The sequence below is a fragment of the Pogona vitticeps genome, chromosome 3 (assembly GCF_051106095.1).
Source record: "Pogona vitticeps strain Pit_001003342236 chromosome 3, PviZW2.1, whole genome shotgun sequence".
NCBI lineage: Eukaryota > Metazoa > Chordata > Lepidosauria > Squamata > Agamidae > Pogona > Pogona vitticeps.
In genome coordinates this window covers 185,779,166-185,804,966 of record NC_135785.1, presented here as the reverse complement: position 1 = coordinate 185,804,966, position 25,801 = coordinate 185,779,166, and the positions used below count along the sequence as shown (strand labels likewise).

At 39.3% G+C, this 25,801-nt stretch overlaps 1 long non-coding RNA gene across 3 annotated transcripts; it reads left to right on the top strand.

Annotated features, from left to right (window-relative positions):
* The first annotated feature begins 158 nt into the window (after positions 1–158).
* Positions 159–25,781, top strand: LOC144588171 (uncharacterized). Of its 3 annotated transcripts, none has more exons than XR_013543549.1 (4): positions 159–473; positions 2,778–2,891; positions 4,816–4,855; positions 23,590–25,781. It is a non-coding gene; the product is annotated as an uncharacterized LOC144588171 (long non-coding RNA). The 3 variants fall into 3 exon arrangements; XR_013543548.1 differs by lacking the exon at positions 159–473 and adding an exon at positions 509–2,658; XR_013543547.1 differs by lacking the exon at positions 159–473 and having other exon boundaries at positions 509–2,891.
* Positions 25,782–25,801: the final 20 nt, after the last annotated feature.

Here is a 25,801-nt window from a genome sequence, read left to right as displayed (position 1 = left end):
CCAATTATAACAGAGCACCAGGAAGAGGAGGCCGTGCCTCTGTCAAACCACAACCAACCGGGGACAAGCATTCCCCTCTTTGCGCCAAGGCGGACCCGAAAGGGGCGGGCCTCAGCGTCACCAACCTGTCTTCTCCTCCTCCTTCCCGCCCTTTACGCGACGTTTGCCCCGCCCATCGCACGCCCAGGCTCGGTTGGCTTTACAGTTCCCGAGCAACCAAAGGAGCCGTGATGGAGGAAGGAGGTTGTGAGGGTTGCTGCTGCTGCTCCCCGTTCTCTCCGCTGCCTCCTCCGTCGCCTCCGCTGGCGGGCTGGGGCTTGGGGCGGTCGGCAACAGAGGGGAGTCGTGACTGGGAAGTGGCAGCTGGCCGTTGCCAAAGGAAAAGGAAAGGGTGGGGAGGCAGGGAGGGACCAGCGGCATCCGCAACTGGTGCTGCCATGACTAAGCAGCTTGTGGGGAAGAGACAGAAACAGGTGGGGGAATCAAGGGGGGCGGGGGAGGTGGTGGTGGTGGTGATGATGATGGTCGGGAAGAGAACAAGAATGCTAATTTGTGGCCCTGCGTGTTTGCGGGGGTGGGTGGGAAGGAGGATTCTCAGCCCTGAACTCCTGATTCCTGTCAGCTGTCGTTTCCTTTCGCTGGGTTGGTGCAGTTTCCCCCGCTCCGTCTTTTTCTTCCAGTTTTCTAGTGTGTGTTTGTCGGGGGTGCATTTAAAAGGGGGGGGGGAGGACGCAAAGGAAGCAACGTGCAGGACAGCCCAAGTCCCACCTTGTTTTCTCGGCGACTGCAACGGTGCTCAGCGGTAAATGCGCCCTTTCTTCTTGAACTTTTTCTGCCCCTTTACAACGTGTAATACCAGGTAATTTGTAAACTACATGTCATAAAACCATTTGAGTGTCACGTTGATTTCAAAAAAGGAGAAGGCACCTTCGTGTTGGATGATGCTTAAGATGGCACTCCCCTATTCAAAACCCAGTGAAGAGTTGCAACGGAAACAAGATGCACAGTCCTACCCTGTTTCCCCGAAAATAAGACCTAACCTGAAAATAAGCCCTAGTATGATTTTTCAGGATACTCATAATCTAAGTCCTACCCCAAAAATAAGTCCCAGTGAAGTGAAAACCTGCCCTCTACCATTGTGCAGCAACCAGAAGGTGACATGACTGTATTTGCGTAAATGTAGATTGTTGTACATGAAAAAACAACAGCATTCCCTGAAAATAAGCCCTAATGTGTTTTTTGGAACAAAAATTAATATAAGACCCCGTCTTATTTTCGGGGAAACACAGTAGCTACTGTACAGTAATTGTAAATACCAGGATTTATTAACCTCTGGCGGAAATTAATTGAACTCTGGCCCACAGATCATCTTCCCCATCTCACCATGGAGTCCCCAAAATCTCAGAAAAGGGATTGGTGGGCGAGCAGCCACAATGGAAACCATCCCCTCCAGCAGCACTTCTTTAGCAAGTGGCCTAGTAGGATTTAAGTCTGCCCAGCCCAGTATCTTCCAGTCATCTACCACTATAGCCTTTTAATTAGAGATTCAAGAGATTGAACTCAGGAACATACAAAGAAGTCATTTTACCACTGAGTTAGTCTCTTCACAAAATCAGACAATTTATCCCTATCAAATCATCGTAATCATGTTACATTTTCAGAGAATCTACAGTATATATTCCATACACTTTTATATGTTGCATACTCATTTGCTTTGACTTGTTTTGTAGTCCATTATATACAAACAGCCATAAAAGAGCCCTGTTGCATCAAACCAATAGGCCTGTCTTCTCAGTATCCTGTTTCCTACAATGCTCAGTAGATAGGGTTTCTTTGCGTTTGTATCCTGGGGATGTGAATATGAAGCACAGCATCACAGATGCCACAGAGGTCCATTCCCTCCCCCCAGAACCAGCCTGGTCCATTCAATGGGCTCTGTGTGGCACATATGTCCATCATTGTCGCCACACCAGTTGTGGAAGTAGCCCAGCTGTTGCTTCCCTGCCTCTTTCCACATCGGGTCACTCCAGCAAAGTGAAATGACCAGCTAGAAGCTCATAGAAAACCCAGAAGCAGGGCATGGCAGTAACATCCCATTGCTACTGCATATTTATTTTAAAAATCCTGCTATTCTGAGCCATGATTCTTCTTACCCTGGAAGTATCAGCCATCACTGTGACTAGTGACCACTGAAAACATAGAATCATGAAATAATGGAGTTGTTCTGTCTAGTCCACACCTAGTTAGCTTGTTAATTAGAATATCATGGGGCACTTTGTCAAAGACTTTGCTGAAATCAAGATATGTTACATCTACAGCATTCCCACCGTTTACCAGGGTTGTTACCTGATCAAAATATAAGATAAAATTAGCCTGGCTGGATTTCTTTCTTTCATTGACAAGTCCATGTTGGCCTCTTGTTATTACTACATTGTTTGCATTAATATTTCCAACCCCTTTGAAAACTGGTGGTCATCACCATATCTTGTGAAAGTGTATTTCACAATTTAGTTATACTCTGTACAAAGAAATTCTTCCTTTTGATCCTTTAAACATTTCACCCTCTTTGGATGATTCGAGGAACTAATGCTGAGAGAGGAAGAAACACATAATGATCTGCTTTTCCCACACCATAAATGATTTTACAGTCCTCATGAGGTACTCTTAAAAACATTACTCATTTTCTGCTCTAAATTAAAGCGTGCTTGATCTGTTCAAATTGCACAGGTCCTTAATTTATCTATATGCTTGACTTTTTATTGATGTACTTTTGTCAGAGGGAGAGAGAAGCTGGACCAGCGAAGTAGAACTGAGGAAGATGCTGTAGACATACAAAGAATTTTCTTCAGTCTATCCCACTGGTTCCCAGTCTGTGGGTTGTAACCACCAAGGTCAGCAATGTGTTTTCTTGGGAGGGGTGTTGCTGCAGTTTTTGGAGGAGGGGGACATGTTTCCCTTGACTCACATACCCCTTCCTGGTTCCCTTCTGCACACACACTGCCCCTCCGCCATTTGTATGCCCCCAAGCCAAGCTCTCTTTGCTCCTTGCTATTGTGCTCCTACATGCCTCAGGCCTCCTGGTTGCACACTCTCTTTCTTGGCTCTGCTGACTGGCTAGCTAGCACAGTGGCCTGGACAGGGAGAAGCAGGAGGTGGGACCCAGCCACAGACCCTGTGAGCCAGGCCAGCCATGGTGGGGATTGAGAGGCCAGGAGCCAGTGGCAGAAATGGTGGAGGAAGATGAAAAGGCTGCAGCTACCATCAAAGCAATTTCACCCCACCAAACCACACACTACTGCTATGACCATCTTGGAGAGGACAGCTGAGGGGGCAGTGGTGGTAGAGCCAATGCTGAAAAGAGGAAAAAAGGTTGCCTTCCTGAGGGAAAACTCTCTCTCTCCCAGTAAAACCCATTTTTAATTAACCCTTGTTACCTCCACCTCCTGCAGCCTGTTAAGAGTTGGTGGGGAGTGACTTTAACAAACAACCAGCCACAAATGTCGAAGCTGATTGCCCAGATGCGAGTACAAACATCATATTAAATATTAGGTTAAAATGATATTCTGAAAAAATCTACTTTTATTTGTTTTCTTTGCCCTATTAAAATGCCTTTGATGCAAATTTGGCTCTTATTAAAAAGGGAGTCATGACTCAAAAAAGGTTGGGAAATACTGGTCTGCCCTATAGACTGCCTGGTCCACAGAAGGATCAGTCAAATATTTGTAGATAAAGCTAGAATATGCTTAATCAACAAATCTGGATAGCTGCTGGTGGGCATATTTCAGTGGTGGAGTGGTGGGCAAATTTCTAAAAAGAATCAACCACAGAATTAATTTTTTGTCTTCAAACCTGGAATACAAAGTACTGTCATGTTAAGCATACCCCATCAGCCCAATTAACAATAACGAAGGTGAAACTATATTGGAATATGTACAAAATATCTTAATCTCACCATTAAGTAACCCAGCTCCCAAATAAAGCACCTCTTTCTTGGGATATGTTGAAATGAATGATTAAAAATATGTCTGCTATACTAGTTCATCTTGTTCAAAATGATTCTCTGATCATTTCTAAATATAGGAAGGAAGGGGGTATTTCATTTTGTGATTTCACGTTATGATATTTCATTTACTGAAATGTTAGCTACCTGATGCAGAAAAGAAAGTATTTTAAAGACTATGGATTTGTGTGTAGTAAGAACGGTATTAGAATGTTCTACTATTAAAATAGCCACTCATCAAAGCACTAGCACTTAGATATTGAGATTCACTTTGCATTAAGTATCATTCTAGTTTACTGCAATGAAATTCAATTGTTGTTTTGTTGTGAGAAGTATATGTTAATCGGACACAATTAAAATGCTTTACTTCAAAAATATTACCGTACCCATTCATATGTTGATTATAAATTTTTTTTTATGTGATGACTGCTGGTAACTTTTTCAGGTTTACAATTCCTGGTTGATTTAGATTCTAAATCTAAGAACAAGAACTGGATCCATCCCAAAGCAGAGTTCTTTTACAAGTTAATGAATAGATTTCTGCTATTTCTGCTTCAGACAGCTGCTATGCATATTATCATGGAAGCAGAAGCAAGCACTAGACCATCTAAATTAAGTATGTTGCACGTAGGAGTATCCATCCATTAGGAAACAGAGGCACATCACACCTACCAACCTATTAATACTTACTAGGACATTCTGTTGAACAGTGTGGTACAGTGGTACCTCAGTTTACGAACGCCTCGGTTAACATAATTTTTGGTTTACGAATGGAAATCCATTGAAAATAATGCCTTGGTTTACTTTTTTTTCAGAGTACGAAGAAAGTTTGCCCAGGATGCATTGTGCCTGGAGGTTTGTAGCGCCACCCCCGTTCTTATGGCAATGCATATTTCAGTTTACAAATTTTTCGCTTTACATAATGTCCCCTAGAATGCATTGATTTCGTAAATCGAGGTGCTACTGTACTTCTAAAAAATGTTTAGGACTGAAAAGAAAGATCCTTGTACAGGCTGAGTAGGGAACTGTGGACAACAAATTTCTGTCACTGACCACCAAACACTCTGGCAGGGGCTGCTGGAGCTGCTGCGGCAGAACATTAAGCAGGTTCATCCCAGGTTCCTGACTTATACCATACTGCAGACATTCCTATTTGTTTACACAGTATAACTCTATTAGGTGCCATATTAATGATGGGTGCTAAACAATAATAATTATACATGGCAAATAAGCCTCAATTAAGACAAGCCAAGGAAAATAAAACTACTATCTAATGTGAACCAGAGCAACTTTCCTTCTCCTTTTGATACTACAGTTCTAGGCTACAGCCATGAATATCAAATATATTTCTATCAGTGCAAACCTCCTCAGACATCTGCCCCATATGGTTCAATGGGACTTAAGTTCATGTAATAGTACAGCATTGCTATCGAAAAGCTTTAAATACAACCCACCTAGGGCATATCACCCTTCAAGAGAACTATAAAATTAATATATTCAATGCAGATTCCTCATGTGTTTAACGAACAGCATCATGACCTTGGACTGGAAGGGAGGTCGGGGGTCAGAAATAAATCTTCATTTGCCTAATCACTCAGTGCAACAAGTGATGTATTTTTTGTATCAATTATAGTTTAGAATGCTTTCGTGACAGATACAGATGCACTTTCTCTTCTGTGTGAACTGTTTTTGAATTTACTGATATGTGTTACAACATGGGCCAAAATGGAAAGAACTGCCATTTTTAGATTTAGTAATAGACCTTGGATGTGTAGCTCTTAAATTAAAAATATCTACATATGAATGCATATTCTGTGATCAGATGCAGTCTTAAAGCAGGCAGATACACCAAGGCTGTTTGTCTCATATTTCTCCTACAGTAGAAAATTGTGTGGGTAGTGTGAGCAAATGTAAAAAAGTTAATATTTAGGGTGCATAACGTGACATGTCTTCAACAAGCCAAAGGAGATTTAGATCACAGTGTAAACATTGCCTGTCAAACTATTTGCAGGCTTACTAAATTTTTAACGTCCTTGTATGTTTTCAGTAATCTAAAACAGGCAAATAGCATTAAGAGTGTTCAAATTCACATGGGATATGAAAAGCAACATATGATATTTTTCAGTTGCTCATTCAACTATTTTAGTAATACAAATAGTAAAAGTGCTAATTCATAAAGCTATTGCTTGGAAACAATAATGACTCAGCTAATTTCTTCATAGCAATACTGTGCCTATAATGCAAATCAAAGACTATGCATACAAAAATTAAAAAGTTTAAGGATGCAATGAGTTGTCTTTAAAGTTACATGGCCTCAGTCAGATGGAATATCCCACAGAGAATGATTTAGCAGGGGTCTCAAACATGCGGCCCGGGGGCCATTTGCGGCCCCCCAGATGATAGTTTGTGGCCCTCGCCTTGCCTGCCCCCCCCAAAGCACCCACACATCCTCTGCTGTCAAGAGTAAAAAAAAGCCTTGCCTCGCTCGCCAGCTCTCTCCCAAGACAGCACCTCTTGCACCCTCCGTCCAGAACTGCAGCCTGCCAGCCAGCCCACCTCTCTGTCGGCTAAGGAAACTCCTGGGCGGCTTCCTCGGGCTCTTGCTCCGCTTGGCAGAAAATCTGATGCGGCCCAGCCTCACCCAGACTCTGTCTCTAGCGGCCCCCAGGTAAATTGAGTTTAAAACCCCTGATTTAAGGAGTCTACCAATGCATGGAAACTCAGTAATAAGATTAACTGGAGGAATTCTGTGTAATAAGAAATATTTAACACACTGCAGCTCCACTGTTCAGTTCACAAGTGATGAACCTGAAAATATCTTCTTTCACTTACTTGGCCAGATCACCTGACCAAACTATCTATTTATATATATATATAAATATATTCCTTTGGGTCATTTCTCTTTGATTTTTTTATATGATTGCTGTTCCCATGTAGATCTAAAACATGCAATTGTTGTTCTATGTCTTTTATTTGGGAGGACTGAATTCCAAAAGGCTGGCCACTACAGTTCCCAGTCAATTAAAATACAAGCTATGTGTGTGAAGCATGCATTAACCTGAAAACTCTTGGAAAACTGCCCCGTCCTGAATTCTCATATTAAAAGTTTACAGTTACCAAGCTGATACTAACCAAGCCCATTATAAATCTATAGGACTATTAAGAGAATGGCATAATACTTAGAAAATTCCTAATTAAAAAAACAATTAAAATTACTCATTGCACTCCTAGGGTGAAGGTATTTTAATTTATTATTATTTTGAAATTTTGGCTTCTCCTATGTCACATTAAGAAATAACTGTATGAACTGTGATATAGATATACACTATGGGACTAAGATGTAACATCATCTTGGCTGAATTTCTCCTACTGTATAGCATTTATAGCATAATGCTTAATTCATACCCAGTTAATATGTCTGTTCTTATTTTTACAGTTTTGCAAATTTGAGAATAATTTTGTGTGTGTGTGTGCACACACATGCATGTGCGCTCACATAAACACACAAAAGCTGACTGCACCATTGTATTTTGAAAGTACTTTAATCAAAGAAGTTTGTGTGGGCATCTATTTTGCAAGAGTGTGGAATGATTACATAAGGCACAGCATTTCGAGGATCACAGCTGTTGCTTCTTATACAATCATTCTTAAATGCATGAAATCAATGGGAGTTTTGTCTGAATAAAAACAGCAGGACCTGGCACAAAAACAGCTCCAAACCATTCATTATTGGTTCTTGCTGTGAAACTTCATTTAATACAAGGAGAGGAAAAATATGCAAAAATTGATAGGAGTTTCTTTTTCTTCTTAGTACCTCACAATGAAACATAAAGCAACTGTGCAGCTTTTATTTTCTATGGACTGAGAGTGCTTCATCTCCCAGGGTTATGGCTTTGTAAATTGCTAGTTTTTTTAAAGAACCCCTTAAAAAAGGCAAACAATAAAGCAACACTAAATTTATATTTGAACTCCATATATGGCATGCTCCAAAGTTTAAAATCATTACTAAACCAAGGGAATAAACCAATAATGTTCTGCTGAAAGCAAGGTACAAAATATAGATGTAGTCAATGTGCCTTTGAAAATTGAATTTTTGCTATGCATTGCTCATGAACCAATTCACTTCATTTTGATGATACCAAACTACAGTATGCTGTTGTATCTGGTGAAATAAGCTTATGATTTAATCTTTCCGTTAAGACAAAAATGCCTAGTAGTTGACTAGTATATGCTGCAGTACATATCTATATCACATGAATTAGGCCGTGCCTCCCACTCTCACTACCGCTGGCCAGGAAGTGTAGTTAAAATCCCACACAATGAGCCGCTCAATAGGAACACAAATGCTCAGATGAAGCTCAATTTAGAATCTGGAAATGCTCAGTATTATCCCATTTTTCCATATCTCTGCACTGTGAATTCATCACAGTTTTTTGCCATTTAAAAATCTGAGTTGATTTAAGATACCATGAAAAACTAATTACCTCTGTATTTTAACTATCCAGTGCTATGAAATATACTACTCAGGTAAAGACTGTGAATTATAAGACTTCTTTTATATTAAGTAATGCTGCCTGTCAGGCATTGTGACTTTCACACCTCTTCTGAAAACCTTTGGATCTTTAAAAGCTTATCAAGAATTCCTCAACGGCAAGATTTCTAAAACAGTTTATCCACCACATTTTAATCTTCTTTTTCAACATGCAGCCATCAGAAGAATATTTAATATGCTCTAGGCTTACAAGTTGTAAGTACATATAGTTAAGGCATGATATTAGTCCAAGATCTAGTCTTCGCTTGATGTCCTGATCATTGTTTTCAGTTATATTTATATCCTGTCTTTTGTCAAATTAAATCAAGGCAGTGTGAATGGTTTTCTTCCTCATACTTTATCCATACAACAATGCTGGATGTTAGATTGGGGAAGGTCACTCAATGAGCTTCATGGCCAAGAGAGGATATGAACTGGTATCACTCAAGGCCCAGTCTGAGACTATTACACCACACACTGTCTGATTCACTCAGTTAACTCTGTATAGTGCAGCATGGTTTCCAGAAGACACTGTTTCTTTTATTTGAATAAAATGAGAGACATGAGGTTGTTATGAATCATGATGAGAAATTACAATTTTTTCCTACCATTACTAACAGAGAAACCAAGTGAAGACAAGGTTTGCCACAATTTGTACTAAACCAAGGATGTGCACCATTAATGATACATGTGAGTGGTCAAATTGTGGGCTGAAGGTGACAACTAGTAGTGTTCTCTTTTGGTCTTAGAGCTCATCGCTAATGGTGACTGTGGTTCCCAATCTTGGGCAATCCAGGTGTTCTTGGACTACAACTCCCAGAAAACCCAGCCAGCACAGCTGGTGGTGAAGGCCCCTGGGATTTGCAGTCTAAGAACATCTGGGATAGCCAAGGCTGGGAACCGCTATGTACAACCAAGCGCATAAATATAACTGCATGTACTCGGACCCACAATATAGAGACAATAAACTCAAGGACCTACAAAGGGAATTTCTCAGATTACAATACCCACCCAATATGGTTAAAGAATTAACCAGGCAAGACAAATATCCAGAAGCAACCTATTGTAAGACAAACCCAAAACAGAAAATGATGGAACACCACTGGTTGTCACTTTTAGCCCACAACTGGGACCACTCACATGCATCATTAATGACTGTCAACCCATTCTTGACAAGAATACTTCACTTTCCCAAGGATGTGCAGTTTCCCAGAGTGAAAGATTGTCATCTTTTGAAATCTACATTGCCACTGCTTTTCATGCATAGATACAGTAGCTTGTAGTGTAAGCACCACAGGTCACCTATACATGGCAGGTTGGGGTGTGCTCTAACTATGGGTCCCATCAATGGTGTCATGCTACCATCAAAATTTGGTGACTATTGCAAAATTTGTCACCACTAGTGCAGTTGCTGTCTGATGTTGGTGGCAACCGCAGCAGCTCTCTGTGCTGTACTTGTGGTAAAGCATCTTCTTCCATCACAGAACTCTGCAAGACAGCAGGAGAGAGTGTCTAGTTCCTGAAGCATCAGAAGAGAGAGAAAAGGAGAAGCAGTTGCAATGTTGACAGCATGGATAGTGGTGGCAGCTAACATTGCTGCTCATTCTGTGGTGATAGTAGAGAATGGGGGCCATAAAACAAAGCCACTTGTGAAATATGGGTCATATGTTTCCCACCTCTGTGCTAAACTATGATTTAGAATGCATGAGGGCCAGACCTTAAGCCTTACTAAAATTTAGTAATGAGCCTCGTGGAGCAGTGGTTAAACCGCTGTACTGCAGCCAAAACTGTGCTCACGACCTGGGGTTCAATCCCAGGTAGCCGGCTCAAGGTTGACTCAGCCTTCTATCCTTCTGAGGTCGGTAAAATGAGTACCCAGCTTGCTGGGGGGGGGGGCAATGTGTAGCCTGCATAATTAACTTGTAAACCGCCCAGAGAGTGCTTGAAGCACAATGGGGCGATATATAAGCAGCACGCTTTGCTTTACTAAAATTTTAATTGAACTTCAATAATTTGTGATCAACTACTGAAATAAAATTTATGAATGCTTGTCTTATATTATAAGCTAGTGCAAGCCTTTTGGGTATAAAGATAAACATTCAGCTAGGTTTAAAATTTTTTTTTAAGTATACAGGATATCTGTTCTCTTCAGCTTTATTCTCTCCAAACTTTCTTATAAACCTGGGCTGTGTTGCAGTGACATCTGCTGAAGGGAAACAGAAGATGCAGTTTTAAAACATGGCAGTAAAAGTGTGACTAATCTATTTGTGCAAATAAGTTGAACACACAAAATATATTGAAAATAATATATATTTAAAAAATAAAGGCACCATGATTTAAAAGTAATAGATGAACGTTTTCAAAGGATAAGATTATTAAATAATATAATTTTATCAGAAACACTGTGCTACTATCTTGTTGGAACTTGTGTAACATAAATCTAAACATATTTATTCATAAAAGAGTCCCTTGGGGATTTAAATAGTGTTTAAACCCTTAAAAATCTGCATCAAACTTAAGGTTTTTAATTGGTTTGTAAACAGTCAGATTTAGAGGTGAGTAGTAAAACTGGCAAATTTTGTGAAGGGTTTCAGCTTATTCAAAGTAATGAAAAACTGAAAAAAGTTCTGAAAGGATCTCTCTAGACTTGGTGAATGAGCACCAGACAGCAAATGCAGTTAATTTTAAACAAATAGAAACACATTTGCACATTGTGGCAAAAAACTAAACAAGCAACAGGTGCCCATGAAGGAGTCGTGAATAACTCACAGTAGGATCAGATGACTGGAAATGTGCATGTCTGATCACACCAGAAAGGGTCACTTTGGAAGTGATCCTTCCAGGAAGTGTCTAGAAGTGACCCTTCCTGTTGCCAGGGATTTGCTTGAGCCAAACCCTCCACCCCTCAACAGTAGCCTTACAACTGAAACAAAAAGGTCCAGCTGGGGCATAGATTGGGGTGGGGCTGGAGCACATTTCCCCATAAGTCATGCGATCACTGGGAACAGATCACACTGGGCTGCTCCACAAGATATCTGTTTCCCCATGTGATCACATCTTCAGTAAAGATACTGACTGAATAGGTGGCAAGTATGAAAGAAAAGGCAAATTCTATCACGTAGCTTATAAAGAAAGGAACAGAAAATAATGGTGCCAGTTTTGTAGTAGTATTAATTAAAAACCAATGTTAAAGCTATTATTGAAATATTATGTACAGTTCTGCCTGCCCCATCTCAAAAAAATTGTAATAAAGCTGGAAAATCTGTTGAAAGGAGCAACTAGAATTATTAGCACTTTCCTTATAAAGAAGGGCTATAAGTAGTGGGGCATTTTGGCCAGAAACAGACAAATACTGAGAAACATGGAAATTAGTGAGAACACCAAATCCATGTTAAAGAAAAGTCATAAAATTAGTAACAATACAGACCTAATCTTGTCTGCACTGAAGTGTTCCAATGAGTTCCAATGGAACCTACTTCCAGATGCAGGACAGTAACCTAAAACATCTGATGAATTTTCAAAGAGGTAGCTACATTAATCTGTTTCAGCATGTAAAATAAAAACAAGACAAAGCAAAAACAACATTTTGTGCCACCTTCGAGATTAACAAATGGATTTTAGTGTTAACTATTGTGTATATTTGTACCATTTTTCCCGGTGAAGGGACACAAGATAGCTCACAGTGCTAAAACATGTAATAGTAAAAGCACAATAAATTACAGATTAAAAACCAATCAAACTTCAGTAATAATTAGAAATCCATTAGTTAAAAATACTTGAAACTTTAAAAAATCTCAGAAAAGCAAAAAAAACAGCATTAAAGGACTCAGAGTTATTAAAAACCTGATGAAGAGGTGGGTCTTCAATTATTGATGGAAGGATAAAAGGGAGGGGTACATTCATAATAATATGGATTATTATCTACAAAAACACAAGGTGGAAAAATCTTGTCAGTCTCAAGGGTTCCACAATTGTTTTTTCTGATTTGTTATTGTAATACATACTAAAAAAAAACCCTGGAACTCTTAGGGAATCGAAATGTGATTTTTGAACAGGGGAATAAAATTCAACTTTCCTCAATCCAATTGCCTAAAAACAAAAATATTTAAGGAGAAGCAAACAGATATGCCTTCCACTATGAAGCCCAATGTATACAATATCCACCACCACCCCTGATTCACACTTTGGTACTTCCAAAATGAGTGTGTACATTCAAATATTTTTGGTTGTTTGGGACCTTAATTTGGTATGTATTAATTTTAATTGGGGGGGGAATTTCATTGAATTGAAAGGAATAACTTATTTTACACCGATTCTCTAGCATAAAACATTTAGTATTTAAAAAGCAAATGGCTCTAGAGACAAATTATTTCAAAGTAACAGAATATTTCAAATCGATCCCTGCCCACCCCAACTTCAATATCAGACACCCATGGCAGACCTCCCAAGTTTACTATGGCAGAAGGGTTTTTTGTTTTTTGTTTATGTTTTTGTTTTTGCTACAACTCCCCAAATCCCTCAGCCACAGCTACCACTTGGGAATGCTCTTTAATTAAATATTCAGAAGTACAGTACTAACAAGAATTGGATTGATTATCACTAACATTGTCCACTGAAGATCCCCTGAAGAAGGAATGGAATGCTTTAATGCAAATGTTCAGAAGCAAACAAATCACACACCCAAAAGAGGACATGCTGATAACCAATAGGGTAATGGAAAGCAAAAGTAGGAAATAAAGAAAATACCGCCAGAGAATTAGGCATAGAAGTTTGAAACAAAGCAGGAGAATGATTCATAGAAGTCACTGAAGCCAATGATTTGTTTATTGCAAATACATGCTTCAGGAAACTGAACAGATGCTTTACACTTGGACATCACCAGATAGCGAACTAGACTGTATAACTGGAAGCAGAAGATGGTCTGCATAAACAAGGCCAGGAGCAGACAGTGGTAGAGCCCATGAAGTGTTAACAACAACAACAACAACAAAGAGTAAAGCTGAAGAAGAAAATTTAACCAGTATAAGCCAAATAATAATTAAACATTCCTGAAGAATTTCAAGTTCAGTGACAAAACATATTTGTATTACCAAGCTCAGCTGACAGAGAACCAGAAGAATTGTGAATAAAAACCAATGATATTAACAAGGAAGAGCAAAAGTAAACAATGTCAGAAAGAAAGTTGGAGTTCGAAATACAGCTTTTCATTGACCTGAATAAAAGAACAAAGATAATTATTATAAAAATCAGAGCAAGGAAACGGATTAACAAAACATTTTTAAAAAGAGGTTCCTTCTGTAAGATCCAAGAAGTCAAAGAGAAATGTAAAGTTAAATTTGGGATCTTGGAAGATTAGTAGGGGTACATATTTTTCGATCAATATAAAACAAATTGAGGTTAGAGGAGATATACTGAAAAACTATGCAGTATAAATCAAAGATTGACAGATTCCTTCAAAGAAGAATATTGTGATAGAGAACCTGAAATTCTAGAAAGTGAAAATAATATATTTCTTCCAAATGTTCTGAGAGCATTTGGAAGAAATATATTATTAGGAGCAGATGAGATAACAACAGAATTGTTTCAATCTGCAGAAGCTAACAATCTGTGTGCAGAACATATGGATTAGATTCAGTAAAAGGGGGAATGCAAATTTGGTGGAAGAAATATCAGTGATACAGGATATATGGGGGATACCATATTACTAGCAGAAAATGCTGTGTTTCCCCGAAAATAAGACAGGGTCTTATATTAATTTTTGCTCCAAAAAAGGCAATAGGGCTTATTTTCAGGGGATGTTTTATTTTTTTCATGTACAACGATCTACATTTATTCAAATACAGTCATGTCATTTTCTTCTGGTTGCTGCACAATGGCGGAGGGCAGGGTTTTATTTAACGCCTTATTTTTTGGAGTAGGGCTTATATTACGAGCATCCTGAAAAATCATACTAGGGCTTATTTTCAGGTTAAGTCTTATTTTCGAGAAAACAGGATAACATTGACTTGAAACAACTTCCAATGAAGTTGAAATTAAAAAGTACAAGAGCAGGATTAAAGATGGACATTGAGAAGTCAAAATTATGACTTCTTTCTCTTCTTCAGGGGACATGGAAGGACCCTCCCCAAAGAATGTGATGATTTTGAACATATTTGGATGTCTTTGGGCAATAACAGTACTCTGTCAGCTGCTCCTTCTGCCCTGGAAACATAATTACAGCGGTGCCTCGCTAGACGATGATAATCCGTTTCACTGAAATCGCTGTTTAGCGAAATCATTGTCTAGCGAAAAGCATTTCCCCACTGGAATGCATTGAAACCTGTTTAATGCATTCCAATGGGGAAGAATAGTTGTCTAGTGCAGATCGGCCATAGGAAAGCCGCTTTGCGAACTGCCATTCAGCTGTTTAAATCGCTGTCTTGCGAAGCTTAGGTCTTGAAAACACCTGTTTTGCAAGCGCGGAGGGAGCTGTCAAAATCGTTGTCAAGCGAAAATTGGTTTGCGAAGCAGGGACCAAACATTGTTCAGCAAAATTCCCCCACAGGAATCATTGTTTTGCGAATCGCTATAGCGATCGCAAAAAGTCAATGTCTAGCAAAAAACTGTCATGCGGGGTAACTGTCTAGCGAGGCACCACTGTAGATTGCTTCCAGCATGAATAAAGAGGTTTAAGGAGACAAAGTAATGAACAAATTATAAAGATGAATTACATAACTTCTATGTTGACAAGAAAGCCAGTGTGGTGTAGTCAACAGAGTGTCAGATTGGAACTCAGAAGTGTGGACACATTATGTGCTATTAAGTCAAAACCAACTTATAGCAACTCTAACAGGGCTTTCAAGATATTTAAGGAGTGGCTTTACTCATTCCAGTCCCACCAGTGAGTTTCCATTAGCAGAATGGGGATTCAAACCAAAGTCTAGATCAAAACAAGCCTGAGCTTTCACAAGAAGCTAATGTAACTAAACTGGAGCTACCATACTTTGGGTGTATGATGAGAAAAGAAGATTCAGTGAAAAAACAAGTATCCTAGGAAAAGTGCTAGGCGGTAGGAAAAGAGGAACACCTAACATGAAATAGATCGACTCAGTAAAGGAAAACAAAGTAGTTCGTTTGCAAGACCTGAACAAGTCTGATAATAACAGGATGTCATTGGCTGAGGCAGTTGCCTCACTCCATTTAATGATAAAACTAAGATTCAGGGGCAACTATTTTCCACCGTAAAAGGGCCTAAAGTTATTGGTAGAATGTTTTATGTATTCTTGCTAACACAACTGAGTTGCGAATCTCCCAGGACCATGTATTTATAGCCTGTGATTAAAAGAGACAGCCATAATTTGAGCCCCCATCGTGACAATCTCTCAGGCTTTTTATTCTTTCCAACACCTGACATACTTTCAAGCATTTCTTATGTGAATACACTTTTAATCCACAGTTGTTCTTTCCCAACCCACCTCTTTAAAAATCCTTTACATTTTGAAACCAAACATGTACTTTAATATATTTTGTTGGCGGCAAAGATTTTTTTTTTTGACAGCAGCTTCAGTGCTTATATGTGAGATGTCTTCCTATTACTGTGTTCTTCAAAACTCAAAATCCATATTTTCAACACAATGTGCTGGATTCCTATAGAGTACTAAGGTGATCTAACAAAAGGTCCATAATATAAAGCATACTGTATATACATGTTTAAGTCATATTGATAGGATTTAACATTTGTAACTCCAGAATGGTGATGGAATAAAGGAATTAAAAGATGTACAGCATGATCCTAAGCAGGCTGACTTAGAAGTAAATCCTAGGATGTTATGTGGGGTTTACCACCTAAGAAATATGCAAAAGACTAAAGAAGTAATAGATACTGGATTCAGAATGATCTTGTAGTGTTTCAGGACCAAAAATGGGAAAATTTGCTTCCCCTACTGATCTGGAATACTTCATCTAGCCTAGCCACAGTTATTTAATTGCATAAAAGCAATTAAAATGAACAAACCATACCCTGCCCATCTATTTCTCAGCACAGGACTGGCAATGGCTGTACAGAGGCTCTGGCAACATTCAATATACAGCAAACAGGGCAGAAGAATCTCTAGAAGAAGTCAGAAATAATATTTCAGCACTGTCTACCTATCACAAGTGAGTCCCCAAAATTATTCCAGAAACTTCTGGAAGATGAACCCATCTGCAAAATCATTCCATCTGAATTGTAAGACTGTGGCTGCTATATTGTAGGATTGGAGTCAACTACAAGGAGAAGTGTCCCAATTATTTTTGGCACCACAAGAAAACCAAGCCTTTGCTCCCACCCCGTTCAGTAGAGGGAGAATTTAAAAAGCTTGATGTGAAACTGCAGCAGTTGCAATTTTGCATAGCTATAAAATATTATATTAAATCTATCTTCATTTTTACCTGGCCACATTCTTCAGCACCTACATAAATCTGAATTCTTTCAGCACATTATTATGAAGCAGTATGTGCTATTATGTGTTATGTGAATATTCCCTTCTTTCATTCTATATGAGAAGCAGGCAGCATTTTAGTTTTCTCACCATTACTATGAGCTGAGATTAACAGTTCTTAAATTAGCTTGAGGAGGCGGCATGATGCAAGCAGTTTGCAGCAGTCTAGCGCTGAAACGCAGAAATACCTTGAGATGCAAATTAAGCAGGTGATCACACAAAAATTATCTTCTGACAAAGAAATTGATGTTTAAGGCCCTCCTCCAAACATTTTGCTCCTCAGGCATGGCAGCAAATATGCTACTTTCCAAGGTAAACCAAGTCAAGGGGTCCAGCACCCCAGAACCAGACAAATTATGTTGGCACATGTAGAACATCTGACGAATGACAAGAGACTCTCCTGACAATGAAAATATAGTAATGAATAGTTAACAGTTGGCTACTCATTCATGACACCAAATCTGCTGCTTGAGGCAACTAGCCCATTCTACTTAACTATAAGGCCAGCCGAGTACTTTTCTAATACAGGTATCTGTGTGTCTGGACAATAAAGCCAAGCAAACAAGCTATTTGTATGACTTGCAGCAGATGCACATTTTCATTATGTAAACACAATAAATACTCCAGACCAAGATATATCCTGTCCAAATTTCTGTCTTCCACAGTGATTAGTGAGATGCCCCTTGGCAGACTCAAAGCAAGAAAAGACCCCCCCTCTCTCTTTACTAGAAGTATGTTACCTTTCAATGCTGAGATTTACAATGTCTCCATGGGGTGTGGCCTCTGATAGACCTATCTTCTGTAACAGTACCTTTAAAACAGGAGCAGGAAATCTTTGAATCTCTAGGAAGTTTAGCCTACAAATCCCTAGCAGCTCTACTCAGCATGATGGCAGTTGTGATCCAGAACATTTGGAGGGCCAAAGATTCCTCAACCCTTGTTTAAAACTTCTAAGTGAGTAGGCACCACTGAACTGTGACCACAATGAGGATCTGGGGTTGGAAATCCATTGCCTTCCAAATGCTATTCAACTGCAGCTTTCATCAGCACAAGCCAGGCCTGCCAAGGGAGGAAAGTAAACATTCTCCTGTTCCTAAAATACAATTTATTTTCATACATGCAGGAGTATTAATGAAAAACAAGGAAAGCGGGTTCCTTGCACCATCACTCCTTACCTCTCTCATCCCACTGTCCTCTTATTGTTGAAAAAAATAAGTAACAATGATAGCTGCTTTAAATGATGGTTCGTCCAGTGGCAACTTTTTAAAAGCAGCTGCAGGAAAAAAGAAAACAACTTGCAATAAAAGGCCAGACAGCTTAAATCCTACTGTTTTCAATGGAGTTTGCTCCTAAGAAAGTGTGCCTAGGCTTACAACCTAAGAGCACGGGGCAACAAATAGCTCTACTAAAACATAAGTCCAGTCAAGCTTAGTGATACTCCAGGCAAGCATATATAGCCAGGGTAGGCCGTATGTAGGTCCCTAGAGGCCCAAATGCAGCCCCTCAAAACCCAGCAACCTTGCACCCCATTAAAAAAATAGGGAAAAATGTGTGGGAGTGCTATTCCCAAGGTTGCTAAACTGTTGGCTTAATCTACAGTAGATTAAGCCAACATTTTAGCAACCTTGGGAATGGCACCCCCACAAAAATGCTTTTTTATAAAAGCCCTTTTTGCTTCCTGGGGAATGTCCCAATGATTTACCATGTTATCATTAGCCTCTCAAACCCCTGCTCTCCACACACACTTCAAAATTTATTTTTATTTGGCCACGAGTGTCCAAGGGGGCTTTTTGGGGGATGATGGTTTTGGGAGCTGCTATGGCCCTCCAGGGATAAAGGATGAATGTGAACAGTCTCTGGACAATTGCAAGTTGGCTTACAGGCTTCCTTCTTCCTTTTCTCTCAGAGACCACTGTCCCAATAATTTCTTGGTCTCAAACTAGATTTGATCCCCACATATGTACTGATTTTATAAATAGAACGCTGCACACCACATATTTAACATATTGTACTTTAGTTCTGGGAGGCAGCCTGTCACTGTCTGTACTTTTCCCACTGAGGTTGACTTCACCTACATTATTTTCTTTATTTACTTTTCACCACTTTTCCCCCTTATCCCTATGTCTAAAATTCTTCCCCCTCAGCCCCATCTTCTATGTTATTTTTTTCCTCCTGCAAAAAATTAAGTAACAAGAACTGACTCCCCCGATCGGGAAACTTTCCTGTCCTAGAATCGTGCTACAATTATGAACAAAGCAAAGCAAAAAGGGGAGGGGAGGTAAAATCACTGGCATGAATGTTTCTTACTCACTTTATGAGGGCACTGTACTTCATAAATTATATATTACTATTGCAAATTTCAATCCTTTCTTCTGCCCTTCTTGCCCCCTCCCTGTTGCGCCTCATTGACACCTGTTATACTGAACCTTTGTTAAAGAGCAAATCATCCAAGTTGTGCTTCATTAATGTGAAGCACTTTACTAATGAAATAATAATGATGATCGTAAGACTGTATCCTTTCTTCAGACAAGAGAATTAATACTCTTGTTTGAAAAAGCAATATGTAAAGTGACACCATTTTCTTCTTATTAAAGAAGATAATAAGGCCAGAATTGCTACAGAATCATGATGCTGCAAAAGTTCAACAAGTCAAACTAAGCACTGAGGCAAGATTATCGATAACAAAATCCTGTTAATTCAATCATACCAATTTCCAGCCTCTTCAACAGGCAGTATTTATGCCAGCCTCCTCAACCTGGAAGTCCTCTAAATATTGTGGACTGCAGTTCTTAACCATTCCTACACATAGAGGGACTTGATGTCATGCCGACAGGGACAGTTCATGATTAAATCCCCCCCCTGCAGCTCTGCACACACTATACAAAACAACACAAGAACACTCCACTCCTTCAGGGCAAGTGGCTAAGCCAGCAATGACCCTGCCAATGACCATGCATCTTCACAGGCAGTGGCTCAAATCCCTTCATGCTACTCACAACTGCCATTTTGGAGCATAATAGACTATGAAGAAAAGCCCACACAATACCAGAGCCTGCACCAGACAATTAGGAAAACATACACAGCCCTCCTGAAAGGGATCAGGTTCAAGACTCATACAGGAAGGAAAGACAAACATGGAAGGCAGCTGTGTTGTCAAAAAAATAAAACAAAAAACAAAAAAAGAGAGGGGGAGACCATATTGGGTTAATGCTATTGCTAGGCCATACAAAGGTCACAATGTGCAATCATTTGAGTTCTCAAGAACCTCTGTTCCAGGAAGGGCAACCAAATGGTCATGCATGTTTATATTACTCTTTCTGATATAACGATTTTTCTTCTTGCAAGCTATAATAAGAAAAGCAAGCCATTCTAGATAATGCTGCTTAACATTTGTCCTAATTTACCAATACTCTAAGGCAGCGGTTCCCAATCTTTGGTTCCCAATGTTCTTGGACCACAACTTCCAAAAATCCTAGACAGCACAGCTAGTGGTAAAAACTTCTGGGAGTTTTAGTTTGGGAACCCAAGACTGGGAACCACCACTCTAAGAATCACAGATCTCATTGAAGCCAGATACTAGAACCATGGATTTTCAGCTCTGCATGTAGGGCCCTGTGGGGTAAATTGTCAGAAATTCAGTGCAAAATAACTTCCTGACATGTTTTTCCAGCTCATGAGTGATCCTTTTTATTCAGTGGCCTCTCCTGGAGAGAAAGTGCTATAAAAGGCTTCCTGTTTGGTTTACAACTATGCTTAAGCAACAGGCTGTTCTTTGTTTTGTTTTGTTTCCACATTTCTCCCAGGCACTAACTGCTGTCTTCTAAGTAATCCTCGGACTCCAGATGCCTTCCTAGTTGTCTGGTCAGAACAATAAAATCTTGCGGGTTGGGCTAGAGTTGCAGGACCTTGGAGAGCACTAAGGGTCAAACCAGACATTAAGGAGAAGCGCATTTTCCCTACCAATAGTCCATTTTCCTCTTAATTTCTTAAGAAATACGTGTTTCAGCAATCACTCTAGAAAAAGAAGCCTATGTTTAATGGAGGTGATGAGATACAGAGATAAGAAAAATACATGATACATAATATGACAGACATCTTTCACCCCTTGAAGAACAGTTCCAAATATATGCCAAATGTTTCACTTAGTTTGACCCTAAGTGAACAACCTTCTTTGATAAAATCAGGATTTTTAAAAAAAAGATTATTTATGCTATCATCCCAAACTATCTTTCTGAAGCTATACCTCTTTCCCAGAGTCACCTAGTCTGGAACCTATCACCTGGTCTTCCTTAATTCCCTCCACATAATTGTTAGCACTAACAATCTGGCAATGGAGTGTGTGCAGAAGCCCAGCTGGAGAAGTGGTGGTGTATTTTGTAGGGATTCCTGTGGTGGGAGCTCTTGAATCCAGAGCTCTGGTTCAGGCTGTGTTTGGATCTTGAATCTATGTGTCCATCACTGCTGATCTTTCTGGTACTTCCTCCTCTGGACTGGAGTCCAAAGTGCTACCTAGGATGCACAGTCATGATGAGAACAAGTCTTGGATCAACGTCTGATTTGGCTTCCAGCTCTTACAGCTCACTTGTGGCACATCTATTGCAAAATAAAATTAAAGAAATGAGAATGTATCAATGCTCTATGAGATAACTGGTAGCATCATCCCAATTCTAAAGCCAGTGCACAAATACAAACCCTTCTAATGTTTTCTGTGGGAGTGAGGGTGTGATCACATGGGGAAAACAGATCATATTTTGGCACAATCCTTCCCCCCAACAATTACACAATGTATGGAGAATTATGCTCCAACCTGCCCCCGATCCATGCCCAAGTTGGACCTTTTTGGTCCAGTTAGAGAGCTGCTCCTTTTTCAGGACAGGGATGGAGCGATTCCTTGACAAATGGAAGAGCCATTTCAAGGGAGATATCTCACTACAAAGCAACCCTTTCTGTTGCAATTAGACTTATATTTTTCCTGCCATTTGATTGCGCCCTGAGTCCATGATTCGTACCTGACAGAAAACAAAACAAAGCACCTTTGGAATTAATTAGCAATTAATTAATGTTGCAGACAGATGATAAAGCAGTATTTCTGGGTTTGTGCAAGCAGAATATGAAGGAGTCCCAAACTTACGTAAACCCTGATGACCATTTGCCAAACAATTCAAACTGATTTGCTTAATCCAAAATTTTGCACTGTGACACAGATGCTTTTATTGGCAAGAATTTTTTTCTTCCAGTCATCGGCTATCTCTAAAGTCTTTTTCTGGTCTTAGTTAATGAAGGTGTAGGTCACCTTTTAACACTTTTCATAACTAATGTTTTTATTTAATCTAATTTCTTAACAAGAAGCCACTTAGTGTGGGAGGGTAATGTGTCATCCTCATAGGCTCATAATACTAGGTCTCAATGTTCTCATGTTTCCTAAAACTGTGGAATGAAACAGTTCTGATACCAGCAAGGTAACCTAAGAGCTCTGTTGTAGTTATTTTTGACAATTCTTTAAAAACAGTCTAATTGTGCTTCCTTAAACTAATTTCTCAGTATTCATATATGTAAATATTCAGAATTATTCATTATTAATTTCCAATTATATATATGCTTGTTTCCTAAGGACACTTTGAATTCAGTGGCCCATACTTTTGAATAAATTTGCACTGGATTACAGTGTATTTATATATATTTCAGATGTATATACAACTTCACCCTACTCTTTGAAGCTGCATGTATGTAGTACCGGAAATGGAAAAGGGAATTTATCTTGTTATTAGCAAGAAACAGGAGCATTATGAAAAATTTATTATTAAAAACACCAGCCAATATTAAAGACTGCTGCCTTGGAGGATATCTGAAACCAAGTTCTGTACAATCAATTTAATTACTATTTCCCCCCTCTTCTCAGAGAAAGATAAATTAGTCTCCTTAATAAAAGCAGATTCACATAATCAGAAGCAAAATTCAAATCAAGGAATACCCCTGGGCTTTTTAATTCAGTGGGTATTTGACCACTGATTTAACTGAGACATATATTTCACCATGACTGGTGTGAGTCAAATATAACTTTGTTCATGACAGGTTCATGTGAAGTATAGCCTTATATGTATTTTGATAACTGCTGTTTTTAAAAATATTTTCTGTGTTTTCATAGCACTTATATAAAAGAATTGCATAAGAAAATATAAGAAAATCATGGACACATATATCTAGAGGAAGAAAAGTGGGAGAAAGGTTTCAGGATGAGGAAAAGTGCGGAAAAGTGTGAAGAGACTTCTTCAATAATAACTACTTCTCATCTCAAATTTGTGTTCATTGTGTTTCTCATTACATGAGATTCTTTTATATAAGTGCTACAAAAACACTGAAAAGATAAAAAAATAAACAGCAGTTACCCGGACCCTTTCCCCTCCCCACTACAAAGCAGTAAAAGGCACAGCTGCCACAGTATCATGTGTTCTCTCCCTCTCCGCCTCCCCCCCCCCCCGTAAAACATTTAATGCTTTGCTACTTGAATTTAATAGAGTCCTTGGGATGGGGGAAGAGAGTCATCAGAATGAAAAGGCAACTTCCTCTGATGTTAGCTAACTATATTCTCCCATCCACAGAATCTGGACCAGGCGGAGGAACAGCACAATCCAATGTGTGATTTATACAAAATGAAAGTCTACAATGTTCAACTGATATGCTTCCAGGAAATATATATAGTACAGTACTGCAGTTTTTCAAATCCTCACTCAGATACGGCATTCAGTGCATGTGTAAAAACTTGTATCAGGAGATTTGAAATTCCTAATCATTGTCATGTTCAGCTCACCTGGATTCTGCTCGTTTGTTTTCATTCAGTGGACCAATCCCTACAGGACAGTGGTTAAGAACAGCTACAGATGTCAGCTTCCTGATACCTCCATGTGTGAGGGCAAAACAGCAGTTGACCTGTGTGGGCTGCCCATATTCCAGCAGACCAAAAGCCTCAGAATTCTGTCAGCAATATGCAAAATTCACAACTTTTGTTTCCAAGTATTACTCTTTTCCTTTTCACCAGGGCCTGTCAATTCACAAACCCCAGATGGGCGTATGAATCTGTTAATAATATTCGAGGCACTCCTCTTTCTGACTGAGAGAAGGGCTTTCTTCCTCTGACATTCTAGAAGAACACGGGAGTTATAAATTGGTTGTCTGTTGAAGAGTTTGAAACTACTGTGATACACACACACATGTATGCGCATGTGGGCACATGCGCGCACATGCACACACACACACACACAGAGATATGGATGTGTTCACTTCCTTACAAGGACAGAAGGGGGCCCTGACACATTCACAAGAATGTGAAATTCTTGTATTTTCATATTTCAATAAATTCTACTCCACTTCTCTTCACCAAAACAGGTCCAAAATGCAGTTTACAAGCAATAACAAGTATAACATCTAAAATGTAATCTACAACACTGTTAAAACAAGGTAATTTAAATTTTGGAATTTTCAACCCAATCCCACCTAGCTCCAGCAAAGCAATCAGAATTATTGTTATTCCCTCCAAAAATGATTAAGATGAAGTGACATTAACTTGTTTGTGAAGGACCAGTATTCTCTCTTTCTGTCTCTCCCTTTTAACATGCCATCATCTCAATTTGGACTTATGGCAACTCTTTCTAGGAGTTTGTAGGTATAAAGTACCTTAGAAGGGATGGGTAAAACTAGTAAAGTGTTTTACCCATCCCTTCTAAGGGAACAACAATATAGTTTGGGCAATTTCTGCAGGAACAAAACATAGAGTATCATGGAAATAAAACCATAAAAACATAACCAGAGAGACTTGGGCCGATTATTTTATGACGCTGACAATCACAAGTTCTTGGCCATCCACTATTTCTTGCCTTGTCCTCACATCACTTTTCTGAGATTAGTCACAATTAATCATCAAAAATGGACAAAACGCCTATGTTATAGTTGTCCATGTTTATGGTAGTCATTTCATACATGTTGTCTATATGTCACGTTGGGATATAGACAAGGATATTTGCTGGATAGCTTAGTGAGTTATCTGGCTGTGAAGCTAGAGGTTGGGAGTTCGGTTCCGCACTGTGCCTCCTGGGAGTACAACCAGCTGGTGTGGCCTTGGACAAGCTGCAGAATCCCAGGAGGCCGCTGCAGACAAGAATGGTAAACCACTTCTGAGCACGCACTACCTGAAGGACCCTGAAAAGGGCCATCATAAGTCAGAATTGACAGGATAACACACAATTATTATTATATTTGCTTAAGGCTGCAAGATGCTGAACAGGAAAAACCTGAAGTCGGATGACAGAGCTTGACAAGGAATAGTAAAGGTGGGACAGAAAGATTTATTTAGAAGCAGAGAGTTACAGAGGTATAGAAAAGAAAGGTTTTGAAAGGGAGCATAACAGAGATAAGATTATTACATGTACCATAGTATGCCATGTACATTAAGCTGGATAATTATTAGAAAACAACAGATAATGCAACAACTTCGGGGGGGCGGGGGATAACTTTTAGTCTGTCACAGCCCACTCCAGCACATCAGGTATAGAGGAAAATAAAGCTGCACGTCAAAAGGTCACAAAAATAATTTGTCATCTTAGCCTATTCTGTGCATAGCCCTAGTCCATACAAGATGAGCACAACTATTAATAGCAGAAGTAAGTGGTGATAACACAATCATGCTAACTTTGATAATTAAATTAATATTTGTATTAGGAGAGATAACCATTTTCCCCTCACCAACCTTTCCTTTTTTAAAAATAAAATTATTAGCTCACATGTATGCCCACAAAAACAGATGCATTTCAGTGTATG